At 43.6% G+C, this 18,324-nt stretch overlaps 2 long non-coding RNA genes across 3 annotated transcripts; one reads left to right on the top strand and one right to left on the bottom strand.

The window, feature by feature from the left end:
* Positions 1–291: 291 nt before the first annotated feature.
* Positions 292–9,164, bottom strand: LOC140622236 (uncharacterized). 2 transcript variants are annotated; one of them, XR_012021986.1, is made up of 5 exons: positions 8,963–9,164; positions 6,057–6,096; positions 5,530–5,593; positions 4,343–4,449; positions 292–435 (listed from the first exon to the last, which is right to left on the bottom strand). It is a non-coding gene; the product is annotated as an uncharacterized lncRNA (long non-coding RNA). The 2 variants fall into 2 exon arrangements; XR_012021987.1 differs by lacking the exon at positions 6,057–6,096.
* Positions 3,959–18,219, top strand: LOC140622235 (uncharacterized). The gene is made up of 6 exons (XR_012021985.1): positions 3,959–4,045; positions 5,562–5,630; positions 6,258–6,372; positions 14,782–14,864; positions 15,005–15,028; positions 15,378–18,219. It is a non-coding gene; the product is annotated as an uncharacterized lncRNA (long non-coding RNA).
* Positions 18,220–18,324: the final 105 nt, after the last annotated feature.

Raw genomic sequence — 18,324 nt, 5'->3', positions numbered from 1 at the left:
TGGGCCCATTCTCCTGCAAGCAGCCACTCTCAAGAGGCAGGCCTATCGAAACGGCCCTGGTACTTCTCACTGTAAAGCCAGAAGAAAAATCATTTTATCTACAGGGGACATTATGCAAAACGATAAGGTGCTGAAGCAAGAACATATTTTAATTTGCACTTCCTTCCTTATCACTCCATTCAAATCTCAAGTTCTATCAACTACTCTATTTGGTGTATTAGAAAATTTTTATTTTTTTAAAGATTTTATTTATTTATTTTAAACATTTTATTTATTTATTCATGAGAGACACAGAGAGAAAGAGAGAGGCAGATACAGGCAGAGGGAGAAGCAGGCCCCATGCAGGGAGCCCAACGCGAGACTCCATCCCAGGAATTCCGGAATCACGCCCTGAGCCAAAGGCAGACACTCAACTGCTGAGCCACCCAGGCGCCCCTAGAAAAATTTTAAAGAAGCAAATGTGAATGAAGGTGAAATAATACGTGCCTATGAAAGTAAAAGAACTCGGGGCGCCTAGGTAGCTCAGTTGGTTAAGTGTCCAACTCTTGGTTTCAGCTCAGATCATGATCTCTGACTGTGAGACTGAGCCCCATGTTGGGTTCTGCACTGAGCAGAGTCTGCTTGAGATTCTCCGCTCTCTTCTCCCTCTGCCCCATGCGCTGCCCCCCACCACCGAAAGGAAATAAGTATATTTTTTAAAAAAGCATAAAAGAACTATAGAAATAAAAACTATCATTAGGATGCAGATTTAGATTATACTCCAGAGGGGCTGTGTGTGCATATGCGTATGTGGTTAGAATTGCAATAGCTTCTCTCAAAGAACAAATATATAAATGAACAAGAACACGTAGCATAAGCCTCAGACTGCCCATAATAGATACAATAACTCAATGGTGGGATCCCTGGGTGGCTCAGCGGTTCAGCGCCTGCCTTCGGCCCAGGGCGTGATCCTGGAGTCCCGGGATCGAGTCCCACGTCGGGCTCCCTGCGTGGAGCCTGCTTCTCCCTCTGCCTGTGTCTCTACCTCTCTCTTTCTCTCTGTGTCTCTCATGAATAAATAAATAAAATATTTTTTAAAAAAACAATAACTCAATGGTTCAGCATTTGATGACCAATATTATTCTGATTAGCACTTATTAGCCAGGTCTTTCAACTGTAGTATTTCCACCCAGCAGAAACCCTTATAGGAGCAATTCATATGGTTTGAGACTTGATTTTAACCTTAAACACACTAAAAGCAAATTTCAGGAGGAAAGGCCCGTAAAGTGGCAGAGTTGCTTAGTTTCTCTTCCCTTGAAAGATTGACCTTTCTTTTCTTTCTTCTTGAATTGGGTCATTTATTAGCTTCATTTTCATTTGGAGTCACTGCGCCATATAAAGTGTAGCATGAATGCAACCCATTTTCCTCCTGATGACTAAAGCTTTTTGCTTGGTGACTATAGTCTGGGAAAAAATATAATCTTAAAAGGACTTGCTGAAGAGCCTGTTGGGGACCTTGTGTTACTTAGCTCTTCATCTCCTTCACTTGGACCTTATTTTACAGTCAGCCGTGAAACAGTGTATCTGTTCCTTCCTCCAACCAAGTGAACTAGGTGGAGGAGGGAGAAGGGAATGAAAGCCAAAAGAAAGGAGGCACAGGGACTGTGAAACCTTCCCTCCTCCACAGTCATGACCTTACCTCCTCAAGCCAAACACTAAACACTAGGAATGGGGCCTAGGGGGGTAGGGTTAAGCCAAGTTTGCTATCTTTCCCAAATGTGGAACTCAAAAAAAGTATCATTAAAAATTGGGGCACCTGGATGGCTCATGAGTTGAACATCTGACTCTTGATCTCAGCTTGGGTCTTTTTTTTTTTTTTTTTTTTTTTATTTATGATAGGCACACAGTGAGAGAGGCAGAGACATAGGCAGAGGGAGAAGCAGGCTCCATGCATCGGGAGCCTGACGTGGGATTCAATCCTGGGTCTCCAGAATCACGCCCTGGGCCAAAGGCAGGCGCTAAACTGCTGCGCCACCCAGGGAATCCCTCAGCTTGGGTCTTGATCTCAGGGTCATGAGTGCAAGCCCCCTGCTGGGCTCTGTGCTAGGCATGGAGCCTACTTAAAAAAAAAAAAAAAGTATTATTAAAAATATACTGGTTTACATTTAGTTACTTTTCAATTTCTGCTGGTGAGGAAATTTATAGCAATTGTTACAAATTTAACCCCAGTTGTTTGCAAAGATCAAGAGTTACAACGTTTTGTAGAATTGCTGGGATCCAAAGTGCCCCAGGGAACACAGGCCTTTACCCTGAAGAGGATTTCAGAGACCAGTCCTCTCACTTGATGGGCAAGAAGACTGAGGCCCAGACAGGAGTATCTGGAGTGGGTCAGTGGGCTGGAGGCACACCAGGGACCCAAGTTTCTACCCCCTGGTTTGGTGCTTTATCACAAAAGCTGACTCATTCCTTTGCTCACTCTTCAAGAAATGTTTGGGTTCTCACTCAATGCCAGACATGGTTCTTGTCAGAGTTCTGCCCTCTGTGAATTTCCATGTTGGACAGTAGTGAGTGCCAGCCTTAGGGGAGTACAGGCTGCTGTGGGAAGGGCAGGGAAATCTAGAAGCAAAAGCTCTCTCCAAAACAACTGCAAGTCATTTTGGTGTGACTGGGACATGAGGAAGGGAATGTGAGGAGAAAGCAAGAAGGAGGAAGGAGGCTGGTGAGGGAGGAGCTTGTAGAGCCATGCAAGCTGGCAGGAAGCCACAGAAGGAGTCTAAGGAGAACAGTGACCTGGTAAGGTCTGTGCATTGGAAAGCCCCTCTACTGCAGCAGGGTGAAGGAATTAGTCCAGAGGCTCCCAGGGTGGTGTGAATGGCTTTGAAGAGAGCCCAGATTATGAACCCCTTAGCCTCTGGGATAACAGACAAAACCTAGTGGCTTCTTTCAGAATTCTCAAATGGTTATCCCAGTGTGTTGTACAAAAGTTGTCATTTTCTGTGAGTCCTATGATAAGAAAGAGATTGGAGGGCAGCCCCGGTGGTGCAGTGGTTTAGCGCCGCCTGCAGCCCAGGGCGTGATCCTGGAGACCCTGGATGAGTCCCACGTCAGGCTCTCTGCATGGAGCCTGCTTCTCCCTCTGTCTGTGTGGAGAGGAGGAGAGCAAAATTCTAGGTGGGGAGTCCCATTACATAGGATATCCCAGAGGGAATCATATTGACCTGAATCATGAGGTCAGGATTTGACTCTTGACTTTGTAGTTCACTGGTTTGTAAAGTGAGGAGTAGAGGTCAAGGTGTTGGGCAACTAGAGGGTGATGGTGCCATTTGCAGAGATGGGGAATGTAGGTAAAGAGTTAGGATGTGGGGTAGGGCTGTGAGTTAGGACTGATGTTAAGGTATCCAGAAGACATCCAAGAAGAGATAGATGTCCAATGAGCAGGAAAATATGGGGCTCTAGGGCAGACATGGGAGTCTAGACTAAAGCTGTGGATTAGCCAACCCTCAGCCTACCCATGGTAACTGAAGCTGTGACAATAAATGTGGTTAGCAGAGAGAAATATGTGGAGTGAAAGGGAAGTGGGACCCAAGAAAGGAACATCAATATGTAGACACAGGCATAGAAAAGGATTCCCAAAAGAGAAGACATAGCCAGGGAGAAGGAGTTAGATCAAAGCATGTGGCATCCTGAAAGCAAAACTGAGAGCCTTTCTAGAAGATAGAGATGCTTAAAGGTATAAAATGAGGCCAGAGCTTGCATGTGGGCTGTAAATAACCCCCATCCTCTGGAATTCATTTGTATTCTCAATATGCATGGATGATATTAACTTTTTTTTTTTTTGTCTGAAAGAGGAAAAATAAAAAGTACTATGTAAGGTGATGTATGTTGTTAACTAAGCCTTTTTGCAGTAATCATTTTGCAATATATACATGTGTCAAATCATCACTTTATACACCTTACACTTACACAATATTATTTGTCAGTTATATCTCAAGGAAAAGACATTGTCGTTTGGATGTATGGAAGAGATGGAGAAAGATGAAGAAAATGGAGACCCTGAGAGGTTCAGGTAGAAGCTGTAAGCCTCCCTCCCCTCTTGGGAGAATTTCTTTCTGACCTGGTCCATAAGCTTGCAGGGCAGAGTGAGTACTGGGTACTCTTCACTTCCTGTATCTCCTCTGCTCCCCCCAAATAACTCAAAGCCTTTAAGTTAATTACCTGTTAGCTAGTGGGAGTGCTCCTAATTTATATTAGCCTTTCAACCTCTCATCTTAGAGTTTGGTGTTTGCTAGTTAATTCAATGCACATCTTATACTCACACGCTCTTACACATGAGGACCTAAGTGTCCCATTGTGAATCCCCTACCTTTCAGACACCCACAGGCTGGACCCACTCAGGTTACCCTGGAGTGGCTTGGTGACTCGGTGAATCAGGCTGTGGTCAAAGGGATGGCTCCATCTCGGGTTCCACCTCTGTGTCCCCTCACAAGGCAGGAAAAGTGTCCCATCAGAGAGGAAGAGTGAGAAAAGCAAGAAGCAGATGTATTATAATGGATATGAAATATAGTGAGAGAGGGACATACTTCTTGTCTCAGTAGCTGGTGTGAAAATGCCTGGGGCGGGGGGTGCTCCTTCATTCACAAAATAATTTGACAAGCCCATAAGGAGTAGGTTTAAACCCTGGATGTGAATGCCGGAAGTCTTGAACTTCAGCAAGCATCAAAACCCCTGGAGGGCTTGTTAAAAACAAACTAGTAGCCCCTTCTCCTAGCTTCTGATGTGATAGATCTGGGGTAGGGTCTGAGAGTTTGCATTTCTAGCACATTTCTGGGTGGTACTGGCGACCCTGAGAGGTTCAGGTAGAAGCTGTAGGCCCGGATAACGAGGGACCTGGGAGACTCTGGGGTCTACGGGGCACAGGGTTGGAGACGGGGCCTCACTTCCACTGAGGGCCACTGACTGGTGGGGCCCACAGGCCAGTGGGCAGTGAGGGGTGGAGGGGTGCAGCTTCAGGACCAGCCTCTAGTGGCTCGAAAAGCAGCGAGCTCTGTTTAAGAGCTTGAAGGGAAGAATCTGGCTTTTCCAAATTTTGGGAACCATTGGCTCCCAAGAAAGAGGAGACTTCCTGAATAGCTGAGGGGAAGACTTTGGCGCCAGGGAAAGGGGGCTCCCAAGGAAGAGGAGGGCGGAGGGAGGCGGGGCAGGTGGTGGAATGCTAGGACCTGTGGCAGGCCGTCCTCCAGACTCTGGGAAGGACTTCCCCACAACCTGCTTTGTGGGAAGAAATTTCTCGTGGAAACTGGAAATGCGGTTGAACTCCGCCTTCTGGGATGACATGGGAGGTGACATAGAGACATCACGTGTGGGGCCAAGGGGACTTCAAGCTAAATCCAGGGAAGTTTTCAGAAGTCTTGAGGAACCCCTGAGAATTTTCCCAGGTGTTGGAAACTGAAGGTGGAAGGCAGTTTAAACGAATTGCACTTTGAAATCCAAGGGATAAATAAATAAGCAAATAAATAAAATTCAAGGGACGGGGGAGTGGGGTTTTTGTACCTCAGCTGATCTCTGTACTGCATGTATTCTAGGAAGAAGTACTTGCTGGGGAGAAAGAAAGCTTCTGGAAGAAGAGAACATTATACATTCATGAGAAAGAGGTGATAAAGGCTAATAATTTTGCAACATCCAATGTCAGCAAATGCATAGAATACAGAGAGATACATAGAAAACACAGAGTCTGCTCGACTTATAACAGGAAAGGATTTTAAAACTTTTAATAAGGCCACGTGTTCATTAAGTACAAAGTGACATTACTATGCAAGTCTCCATTAACTGCATCCTTTGGTGACTGGGAGAGGCAATGAGTTTTCTATCCTGAGTTAATTTTTCGCCTTATTGGTGAATGTCCACAAATGAGGAGATTTCTATACATATCATACATACCATTAACAGTGGTTATTCGGAAGGGTAGGATTATTACATTTTCTACTGCACTTCCGCACCCATGTGTTTTTTTTTTAAATAAGATGTTTCATTATTTTTATAATCAGAAATATTCTCAGAAAGCAGATTTTATATCATACCTGGGTCTCCAGCCATCTCATGATCCTGGAGATTTTCTCACTTGAAAAGGGAAAAAGGGTAAAACAGCTTTATCAAGAAAAGATGAAACAAAGTTTACCTTTACCGTGTTGATACTCAGCAGATACAGGTGAGCACCTTGCGAGTGTGTATTTGGAATTGAACTGAACTAACCTGTTTTGTAACAAGTTTCTTTTAATAAGCTTCTGACAGAAACCTGTAATGACTGGGGCTGTGTGGGCACACAGACGGCCCTTCTCCGAGGCAGTTCCCCCCCAACCCCCGCACCTGCGAGGACTTCAGCTCATCCATGCACAGGTCAGGGCTGGTTGCTAACAGGGATGGGAACATTTCAGTAACATTCCAAACTGCTAATTAACATGGTTCTGCCATGAGACAGTTAGTGCATATAAGCTCACTTCAAGCAGGGACTGTGCCAAATTTGCTCTTTGTATTTCCAACTCCTTCAAATTGAAATTTTCAACATTCTCTTGTAAGTAACAAAATTGGTTCCGTTATCTCGTTTCTTTATCAGAAGTCCAGACATTGTCTCATTCATAGAGTGACTAGCCTTCTTTCAAGAATCACTGTTATTTCCATGGCATTTGTAAGATATATTTTATGTACATGTATTTTTTGGAGGTGTTTTTTTTAAACATTCTTTTTTAATTAATTAATTTATTTATATTTTTTTAAATTTAAGATAGTCACACAGAGAGAGAGAGAGAGGGAGAGACACAGGCAGAGGGAGAAGCAGGCTCCATGCACCGGGAGCCCGACATGGGATTCGCCCCGGGTCTCCAGGATCGCGCCCTGGGCCAAAGGCAGGCGCCAAACTGCTGGGCCACCCAGGGATCCCTTTTGGAGGTGTTTTATTTATTTTAGAGAGAAGGAGAGCATGGTGGGGGAGGGGCCGAAGGAGAAGGGGAGAGAGAGAGAGACTCCCAAGCAGGTTCCCTGCTGAGCTCGGAGCCTGATGTGGCCCCATCCCACCACCCTGACTCCGTGACCTGAGCCAAAACCAAGAGCTGACACTTAACCCACTGGGCCACCTGGGCACCCCTGTAAATGTATTTTTAAAACTCTACATTGGCAGTGCAAGCATCACAACTACACAGCAGGGCATCCTTGGAGAAACAGGGCTCGGCCTGCATTTGCCATCCCCCACTCTCTTCCTCCTTCTTCACCCTTGCCCCATGGATGACCTGCGGCCTAGCTTCTGAACTACACTTCCGGGGTTCTCTGGGCACAGCTGAGAAGAGACAGGTCTCTTCCTAGATCCTTTTCCTTCTTTCCTGAAAAGTAGTGTGCTGTAGATATTCTTCTGAACTCTGCTGTTTCTACATGGTGGCATATTCTGGAATGCACTGCGTACCAGGCTCGTAAAGAGCTTCCTCCCCTTGTATAGGGCTGAGTAGGGCCCCCGAGAGAGGCCCACCTTTGGCTATTCAAGCACTCTCCTGTGAATAGGCATTGAGGTGGTTTCTAGGGTCTTGCAAACACCAACAGCTGCAAATGTGCTGTGACATATAGCCTTGTGCGTATGAATTTTTATATTGTTGGAGGTGTCTCTTGGAGTAAATTCCTAGGACTACTAGATCAAAACAGAAGTGCTTATGTGGTCTTATTAGGTTTTGCCACATTCTGCTCCAAAAGGATCTGCATTCCTGTCAGCTCTGGTTTATCCCACTAGTCTGTTTGTCTATTTTTGTATCAGTAACTCGTTCTTTTAATATAGAGGTTGTTTAGTATGCCGTAAGGTCCGATAGGGCTAGTTTCCCTTTGTTCAATTCTTTTTAAAAAGAAATATAAGATAGGGATGCCTGGGTGGCTCAGTGGTTGAGCAGCTGCCTTTGGCTCAGGGCGTGATCCCGGGGTCCTGGGATCGAGTCCCACATCAGGCTCCCCACAGGGAGTTTGCTTCTAACTCTGCCTGTGTCTCTGCCTCTCTCTCTCTCTCTCTGTGTCTTTCATGCATAAATAAATAAAATCTTAAAAATATATATATAAGATAGACCAATGAAATAATGTGCCTATTTCAATTCTGCTTGTTTTTGGGTTTTAGTCTGGTTCATACAATAACTTTAAAGATAGTTTCTGAAGAATTATTCCACAGATGCTTTGACCAATGTTAATATAATCTTTCCAGTCCCCCCAGGTCTTACCACCTAGAGGCATTGCACTGATCTGAAATGCAGTGTGGATTGTTAAAAAGTTACATCCTACAACTTACTGTATGGTTACAACTTTTCCATACGTATTTTAAAAACTGAAGTAAAAAAGATTTTTCTGAGAAAATATTTTGAAATGTTCTAATAACTACTGAGGGAATTTGAAACATTCTGGGGTATTACAATCAGAGTTAGGAGTAGTTCCAGGAGGTAGTTTTTTCCCCTGTGGTAACCAACTTGTCAACTGCAAATAACACATAATTCTTTATAAGCTGAGATCATTTGAGTTATAAAAATAATCCTGTCAATCATCTCTGACTTATTTAGCAGAACATTCTTCAGGTGAATAGTTTTAAATACCAGAAAGCTTCCCAGTTTTATGAGATCCAGATCTTTGTTCTTTTGGAAATGTTAGCTAATCATTGTTGGTAACCTGATCGTTAATCTGGCAATACTACCTTTTATGAATCCTGTAGCTGGATAGAGTAGGCTGCATGAACAGAAATTCAGAAGTTGTGCATGAATATGAAGTTTCTAATTCTCTGAGAACTGTTAGGAAACGAAATGCTGAACTGCAGTCAATTATGGCCTCACCATATATATGAGTTTCATGGTTTTGACAGCTATGTAATTTTGGGAAAAATTACAGTTATCTTTATAAATGCACACACCACAGTAGGTTATGTGCACAAATGCACATAACACAGTAGGTTATTTTTTATAAATGCATGACTCACTTTTGGTTGCCATCGAGTGGGTACAGGGTGAAAACCATGGTGTCTCTTCAGTTGATGCCGGAATTAGTTTTAGAGAAGGAACATTTTATCCCTCCTTATAGGAAACATTATTTGACCCTGTGAGTATGGAAGTCAGAAGCTTATATAATAAGATATGGCTAAGTTGCTCTCTATGCAAAAGTGAGTCGATTGTGTTTTTCTCCTCGAGCCTCCTGGCTCGAGGTCCAGTGAAACCAGGGAGGCAAGGTCCTCCAGTGAACGGGACAGGCTGTTGAAGTCATCACGAGCTGGGACCCATCTCTGCCAACATTGTCCTACTGTAACAAACATCTTTTTGTTTAAGAATAATAGATCTCCAATTGTTCATGGATAGGTGGCGGAGATGGTGACTTTTGTTTTCAACGCAATGTGAGTGATAATTTGAACAGGAACCTATCAACTACATAGCAACTTTAAAATTCTGTTCTTTGAGGAAGGGCCCTTTAAAATAAATAACTGTGAGGAAAGTTCTTTCCAAGATCTTGGATTGAAAATACCAACAGGCCTGGCTTTTTTGGTTGGCTATACACACAGTTTGGTACACAAAGTCCTGAGGCCCCTTTAAATTGCAAAACACAGTCTCCTTTCAGAAATTAGTCCCATTGTCTAAGCTTCAACTTCCCTTGAGACTATAAGCTACTCCCTCTCCCTCGGATAAGGCCTGCTCTAGGGGGGTTGCTGATTCCTGGGGCAAGTACAGGGCTGGCTTCTTTCTAAACTACCTCCTCTCGGGATCCCTGGGTGGCGCAGCAGTTTGGCGCCTGCCTTTGGCCCAGGGCGCGATCCTGGAGACGCGGGATCGAATCCCACGTCAGGCTCCCGGTGCATGGAGCCTGCTTCTCCCTCTGCCTGTGTCTCTGCCTCTCTCTCTCTCTCTCTCTCTGTGACTATCATAAATAAATAAAATCTTTAAAAAAAAAAAAAAAAAAAAACTACCTCCTCTCCACCCACCCCACCCACCCCTAGCTACCCACTGTCTCTAATCTCTCCTGCCTTAGGACAGAGGGTGGAGGGGAGGGAAAGTTCTGGAAGCCCAGTTAGAATTCTCTGGGCCTGGGAGATCATGTGATCTGTGAAGCTGACTTGTTTTTCAGGAGGCTCTTCTGCAGCTCTTTGGAGCTCTTTGGTGTTCTTTCCTGGGTTCCTTGGCATCTAGCCTTGGGTACTTCTCTCTCTCTCTCTCTCTCTTTTTTTTTTTTTTTTAAAGATTTTATTTATTTATTCATGAGAGACACAGAGAGAGGCAGAGACACAGGCAGAGGGAGGAGAAGCAGAAGTCCCCGATGTGGGACTCAGAACCCCGGATCACGCCCTGAGCCAAAGCAGACACTCAACCACTGAGCCACCCAGGTGTCCCTATCCTTGGGGACTTCTAATCTGCAGTTTGCTTGGACCAGGGGATGTGCTCCCCTCCAGCTCCTTGTTTACTCTTTCTGCAGCCTTTAGAGTGTTAGGATACTTCCAGCATTTCGATCAGAGGCCTGTTGGCATAGTGGGCAGGGCCTTAGTCCACCCTGTCCTGGCTCATCTGATCCTTGGGGATACACGTGCTTCTGCGGCACCCCCCAACTCTGAGAGTGCAGGCCAATTCTCATGCTGGCAGTCCCCTCTTAGATTTCCACGGGACTTGGTAAATGCCAGGCCACGCCATCCCTCTGGGCAGGGTAGGCGAGCTGAGCTCTTCTCACCAGCCTTGAGGTGAGGGGCAGACCCTGGGGGAGAGAGGCAGTATTGAAGGCACCCCCATAAACCTTTACAAAGGGAGCCCTCATGAATTCTCTCCCAGCCCTGCACACCTGCTCCAGCGGTGAGAGCTTAACACCCCCTACCAGTTCTCAAAGCTCCCCCTACACTATTCTCTAGGCTGCATCCTCCTATTCTCTAGGTAGACATTGGTCTGCCTCCTGGTTCACTTTGGTATTTGGTATCTTGTATTTTGAAGCTGTAACTCAAAATTTTAATACAAAGGCCATCTGAGGAAAAGTAATTTATTTGGCCTGGGGAGAAGGAAATTGGTCAGATTCTGAGATTCAGATCTAATACTTTAGCAGCCAGCCAGCGATAGAGATAATTATGTAGCTTTCACAGGTATGTGTACTGTAGTCTAGCTGGGGAAGAAAAAAACCTTCCTGGGCCTGAGAGCTGAGAGAAATTTGCCACACAAAGACATTATTGTTTCTAATTGTGACTGTTTGACAAATGAAAACATTTTTAATCATACAGTGATATATATTAATCATCCTCTCATGATGTGAAATGGCCTTTGGATGCAGCATTAGGAAGTTTAAGTGTGGCCTTGAATCTGCTGTGAACTTACTGTGTCACCTTGACCAAAGCACCTGTTTTGGGCCTCAGCATATTCTGCTGAAAGTGAGATGTCTGGGATTCATTATCTAGTTTTTCATAAGTCTGTGAAGCCCTTAACACTGTCTATGTGACAAGAACAATGTTCAGGGATCTTTTTTTTTTTTTTTTAAAGATTTATTTATTTACTTGAGAGAGAGCACTGGGTGGAGGGGGAGGGGAGGCAGAGGGGAAGACAGAGAAAGAGAATCCCAAGCAGACTGAGCCCAACTCAGGACTCAATCCCATGACCCTGAGACTGAAGGAGTCGGTTGCTTTACGGACCATGCCACCCAGGTGCCTGGATGTTCAGGGATTGTTTTTTTTGTTGTTGTTGTTCAGGGATTGTATTAGAAATACATGGTGGATTAAATAGTGGTCATCCAAAAGATGTGTCTTGGAACCTGTGAAATGTGACCAAATTCAGAAAAAGGGTCTTTGCAGGTGTATATAAGAATCTTGAGATAATATCTTCCTGAATTACTGAGGTTGATCCTAAATCCAATGACAAGTGTCCTTATGTGAGACAGAAAAAGAGAAGACAGACACACAGGGGACAAGGCCATGTAGAGCAGAGGCTGTAGCAGGAGTCACACAGCCACAAGCTAAGGAAGCCCTGGATCCACCAGGAGCTGAAAGGTCAAGGACAGGTTCTCCTAGAGACTTCGCAGGGAATGCAACCCTGCCATCACCCTGGTTTTGGACTTTGTCTTCCCAAGCTTTGAGAGAATAAATTTCTGCTGTTTCAAGTCATCAAATTTATGGTAATTTGTTATGGCAACCCTAGGAAGCTAATACAGAAGGTGAGAAAGAAAATGAAAGCACACGGCCCAGCAGTGGAGACACCTGCTTTGGAATCAGAAAACCCCACTGGGTAGCTTGAGAGAGTTATTTAAACTTGCTAGTGTTTAGTTCCTTCCTTTGTAAAATAAGGATAAAAATAGAGATTTTTTTTTAAGGTTTTATTTATTCATGAGAGACAGAGAGAAAGGAAGAGACAAAGGCAGAGGGAGAAGCAGGCCCCTGAGGGAAGCCCGATGCAAAACTCAATCCCAGGACCCTGGGATCATGCCCTGAGCTGAAGGCAGACGCTCAACCACTGAGCCACCCAGGTGCCCTGACACTGTTTTGTTTTGTTTTGTTTTTTTATGCTTCATTTAAAAGTTTAAAAAATAGTAACTCTTTTATAGGGTGGTTGTGAGGATTAAGTGAGAGAATGAATGACTTAGTTCGGTGCCTGGTTCATAGTAAGTGCTCAATAAATGTTAGCCATTGTATTGAAGTTATGCCATAGGTGAGGTGGCAATCTCTTCCTTTTTTTGAACGCTGTCTCTAACACTTATTTGGTGGGATCATCTCAACAATGAGACAGGGTATGGGACAAATCATACCGTATGCTTTTGTCTTCGAATCTGCCTAAACTTTCAGAAAAGGTGAATTCTGGTTATAATGAACACTAAGGGCATCCTGAAAGAGAACAAAAGGAAACTGGATCCTAGGACCCTGGGATCATGACCTGAGCTGAAGGCTGATGCTTAACTGACTGAGCCACACAGGCACCCCAAGATATTTGGATAATTAAAATAAATATGATGATGGCATAACAATTACAAACAGAATGTTCTAGGAAACTGAATATTAAGTGCCTAAATTAAGAGGTGTCCAAATTTATTTAAGGTTACAGACACATTTTAAGATTAACATTGAGCATTTAAGAAAAGCTAGTGGCATATGATCCAGCAGTTCCTCTTCTGGGTATCTATCTGAAGAAAACAAAACAAAACAAAAACACCAATTTGAAAAGGTATCTGCACCTCCCCCCATGTTCACTGCAGCATTATTTACAGTAGCCAGGATATGGCTGCAAACTAAATATCCACTGATGGATAATGGATAAAGAAGTTGTGAGATATAGCAATATATATATATAATGGAATATTATTCAGCCATAAAAAGAAGGAAATCTTGGGGAGCTTGGATGGATTAATTGGTTAGGCATCTGCCTTTGGCTCAGGTCATGATACCAGGGTCCAGGGGTCAAGTCCCACATCTGACACCCTGCTCAGCGGGGAGTCTGCTTCTCCCTCTAGCTCTGTCCTTCCCCCACCCCAAAATGAAATTGTGTAGCTTATATATTTTTAGGTAGTAATATCAAATTTGGGGTCAAATTCAGCATTAAGGCAACATGGTGGGTAGATTTTTTTTCTTCCTAAAATGAGGTTTTTCTAGATTCCCTCTGAGTCTGTGAGCTCTACTGTATCATATAGTTAGGTGCTTTTTTGTAGCTGAAATGAACTTCTACGAAATATTAGGAAATCCTCCCGGCTCATTGTCCTCAATACACTGGGACTGTAATCACAGGAGCTGTTGCTGCTGTGTTTTCTTTGAAGTCCTAGAAATGAGCCACAGGTGTCTTCCAGCTTTGGAAAATCACAGGTTGTCTGTATTATAATTCCAATGAGGACAATGTAATGGGAGACAACAGAGGGCTGTTGAGGTCTGTAGCTATTCAACCCCCAAACCAGCAAGTGTTTTAGCTTGCCTAGAGGCTTCTCTGTGACTCAGGCCTTCTCTTCTGGTGCTGGAGCCAGAGAATGTGTAAGCAGGTAGTCTGACCCGAGCACCAGAGATTGCCATAAAATTCATGTTTTATTGCCTCCTCTTCATATAATCTGTTAATAACTACCAAAGTTTATCATCTTTTTTTCTTTTCCTTTTCCCTTTTCCTTGTTTGATATTCTATATACTGGCTCCAGTATATAGAGCTGCAAAGCAGCTGATGTTCCCCCCTCCCTTCCTCTTTGGGGGTAGCCGAGCACCTGAGCACCTCAGATTTTTAAGTTTATGGATTTTTAAAAAAAATATTTATTTATTCATGAGAGGGGGAGAGAGAGAGAGAGAGAGAAAGAAAGAAAGAAAGAGAGAGAGGCAGAGACACAGGCAGAGGGAGAAGCAGGCTCTATGCAGGGAGCCTGACATGGGACTCGATCCCAGGTCTCCAGGATCAGGCCCTGGGCTGAAGGTGGCGCTAAACTGCTGCCACCCGAGCTGCCTAAGCTTATGGATTTTAAGTATGTACTCCTGCATCTGGATGTTGTCTTCCGTCCGACCTTTCCAGGCCAACACTATCTTCTGTAGAGTGCCGAATCAGCCCACAAACCCAAGTAGGGGCAAGTTGACTGTCACCGCTGAGGCTGCCACTCTTTGTGTAGGCTCCGGAAGCTCTCTGCCACTTCCTGGTCATGCTGGGTCACAAAAGGCCATGATGGAGTTGGCCTCGAAGCCAGTCTCCCACTAGAAACCGACGCAGCCCTTCCTGTTAGGTGTGATGGTTTCCTCCACTAGGAGCTGAAATCTCTAGTCTGAAGTGGCTATCAGACTTCTCTCCTGCCTCTCCCAAACATTCAGCCTTTTCCCTTATATATTCTTTTCCTCAGTGGGCTGAGGCTTTTTGGAAAACAGAAGCCAGTTAAATCTCGTGAGAGCTACTTCACCTATCTTGCTACAGAACTGTGTTCAGGTAAGAAGGTAGAGGGGAAGACACAGGTAGAAAATAGAATAGCTCAAAGCATTATTCAGCCATATCAACTAATTCTGGAAGCAATTATACTAAAAAGTTTTAAAAATTTGTAAAGACTTTTTTTTTTTTTTTAAGTTTAGGTTCACAGCAACATTGAAGGAAAGGTACAGAGATTTCTCATTTATTTTCTGCACTGCATGCCTCCCCCATTACCAACATCCTCCACCAGAGTGTTACTGCTGGGAAATAGAAGCAGAAAAATGTTCACCTTTAGCCCAGTATGCTGACCTAGAGCTGTGGGTCCTGTCCCCATGCTACTTAGATAAACTTTCTAAGTTGTACCATACAATGTTTCAAGAATTCTTTCTTGGCCATTGTGCTCCATAATCCCACATTTTTGGTGGCCCGTATGGGGACCCGTATGGGGACAATGGAGTGAACTGAGTCAGTGTGACTTGGTAAGTCTTCTTTACTCCTGGTCTTTGTTTCTTACCTGTTCCTTTTCTTTTTCAGGGATGACCTGAATAGTATGAACCTTCGAACATGTCCTGCCTGAGTGCTCAAGAGAGAACCTCTTGCCAGTGGCTACACTACAGGGAGGGGTGGACTCCTGATGCTTGACTGGACACTATTACCTCAGCCATAACGGTGTTGAGCTAAGAAAACAGATTCTCCTTATTTTTCCTGTTCTTTTGCTGCATATATTCTCTTCAGGCATGGGATGGCCACATAATGTTATTAGGATGGTCATTCTAAGACTCCTGTGTAAGGTTACCTCCTAAGTATCCTGGCATGATCTCTCACTGAGCATGAAATCCAAGATATGGCTAACTGTGTGCTTCCCAAAGGGAAAGCACAGCTGGAGCTATTACCCAGGTGGGGCGCTCAACCAATAGGTGACTACTCCCTTGGCGCTAGATCATGGCTAAAGCCCATGAGAAAGTTGCCTGGATTAGACAAGAGTTCCATACTTCTTTTTTTTTTTTTTTTAATAGATGTCTCTCATTTGTCCTATGGTTTGTTTGGCATTATTGGTCTCGCTCTCTGATTGAAAGTACTTCTAGCTTAGATATATGATGCTTCATATGATATAAAATAGCTGCCCTTTCTTGGCAAAGGCTAGGGCCTCTACCCCATCCATTAATACTAGACCCAAGGTTACAAAGGGTATGATTCTTGGTCACCAAACATATAGAACCCCCAAAATGGAAAGAGGCAGCCCTAATCTCTATGGTGTTTCAGTCCATTTACCAGCATCTATTGTAGCATAGGATGCAGTGGGGGAGCAAAGGGAGGTCGACACCCCTTCTCAGGTAGTACAAAGGTATCAGAGTTGTTGAGAAAGAAGGACATCTCCTGCCACTTGGAATCCCGGAAACTAGCCGTATTCTTGATGGGATACCCATTCAGGGCTGAGGGGGATTTTGGTAATGGGCTCCTAGTTAGTTAATGTACTCTCCTAGTTTTGTAGGAATTGACTAAGGGATCAACATCCTCAGTCCCAGAGGATTCCCCTTTGGCCTGTCTCGTAACACACTGGAGTCAATTTGGACAACAGGATTGAAGGAAGAAAGTGCCTCATCTTCTTTTGTAATAATGCCTGGCCTCCATGCCTCTCGTGTTATTGGATCCTTCTCCTCCTACCCTTTGCCAGCAAAGGAGCAAACAGCATCTCTCCCTGGACTGAAACTGCACACTTCATATCCCTACGGCTCCCCCAGGTAAAAATTGGCAGTGGGGAACAACTTGATGAACTTTCAAGTGGACCCAGGTGCAACATATTTGGTATTTAGACTAATTTAATTTGTTAGTTTAATTAAGATAGAGATGTCTGGGGGTGCCTGGGTGGCTCAGTGGGTTAAGCATCTAACTTTTGTTCTCAGTTCAGGTCTTAATCTCAGGGTTGTGAGTTTAAGCCCTGCACTGGGTTCCATGCTGGGCAGGGAACCTACTTAAAAAAAAAAAAAAAAAAAAAAGACATGTGTTTTGAGTTAGTAGCATTAAAACTTTTATTCTACCAACGCTTACTAAAGGTCAGATAAGCTCATGTTATCTGTTGCAATTTGTCAGCAAAAGATGGCTTAATATGATGGTTTATTTTGTCTGTCTAAAAGTTCTCATGGGTAACTTTGTTTTAAAGTTAAAAAAGCTTTTAAAATCTTTGTAACCTGAACCTTTAAAGTTCCTCTAAATTGTGACAAATTGGGTTAAATTTATTGGATATCTAAGTCTTTTCCAAATAAGATAGTATACTAAATCATTGATTATTGAACCTAGGTTCATCCGCTTTTGGCTTATTTTAGAGACTGAGGATTATTATTACTTGGGGTTATTGGTAATCATGCTTTCTGCTTTATTGAAAAATTATAGTATGGAAAAACATGTCTTTTGAAACTCTGAAATATAAATTTCAGATCTAAAGAATTCTGGTGTAACAGTTCACAATTGATTACTACTTAATTTTTCACTCGAGATTAAGGTTGCTAAGAGTTAAAATTCTGCTAAATGTAATGAAGACTGATGGAAATTAGGGAAGGAATTCTGTATGTGAGAAAAGATGTTTTTATTTATTGTTAAAGATTTATTTATTTATGATAGAGAGAGAGAGAGAGGAGAGAGAGAGAGAGGCGCAGAGACAGAGACACAGGCAGAGGGAGAAACAGGCTCCATGCCTGGAGCCCAATGTGGGACTTGATCCCAGGACTCCAGGATCACGCCCTGGGCCAACGGCAGGCCGCTGAGCCACCCAGGGATCCCCTGAAAAGATGTTTTTAATAAGAAAGATACCAGGAATGGGAATACATTTTGTTGAGGGAAAAAGAAAGTAATTTGGTCCTAAAATGAGACTGGTTATTTGCAGAGAAAAGGCTTAGGACAAAATCTGAATGAAAAGAAAGTTGTAGATTTGTGAAGGGAAATTTTTGGAAAATAATTTTATATGTGGTTAGGACTAAAGTTGAAATGAATGGATTTTTAAAGTACACTGGTATAAGATTGAAATTCTGCTTTTCTCTGTTAAAATGGTGAAGTTTTCTTATATTGTTGGTGTGTCCCCAAAAGACCCCAAGATCAAGAGCCACACGCTTTTCTGAGCCAGCTGCTGGTGCCCAAAAAAACCTCAAGAAGCTTTTTTTTTTTTTAATATTTTATTTATTTATTCATGAGAGACACACAGAGAGAGGTAGAGAGAGGGACACCGCCCTGAGCAGAAGGCAGATGCTCAACCACTGAGCCACCCAGGTGTCCCAGGAAAGTGGTTTTATGAGTAGAAACTCAAAGAAAACATTTATGATCTCATACTCCCCGCATATCCCTTCACCCCCTCCTTGGGCACACTAAGCATATTAACTACCAACTTCATACAGCAAAAGTGCAGCTCTTAAAAAAAAAAAAAAAAAAAAGTGCAGCTCTTTTTGCCCACAGGTCCTGTCCCTGTACTACTTAAATAAACTTCAGAAGC

The sequence above is a fragment of the Canis lupus genome, chromosome 31, assembly GCF_048164855.1.
Source record: "Canis lupus baileyi chromosome 31, mCanLup2.hap1, whole genome shotgun sequence".
In the NCBI taxonomy this organism is placed as follows: domain Eukaryota; kingdom Metazoa; phylum Chordata; class Mammalia; order Carnivora; family Canidae; genus Canis; species Canis lupus.
Note: the sequence above shows the minus strand (reverse complement) of the source record. Positions and strands in the feature narration are given on the sequence as shown.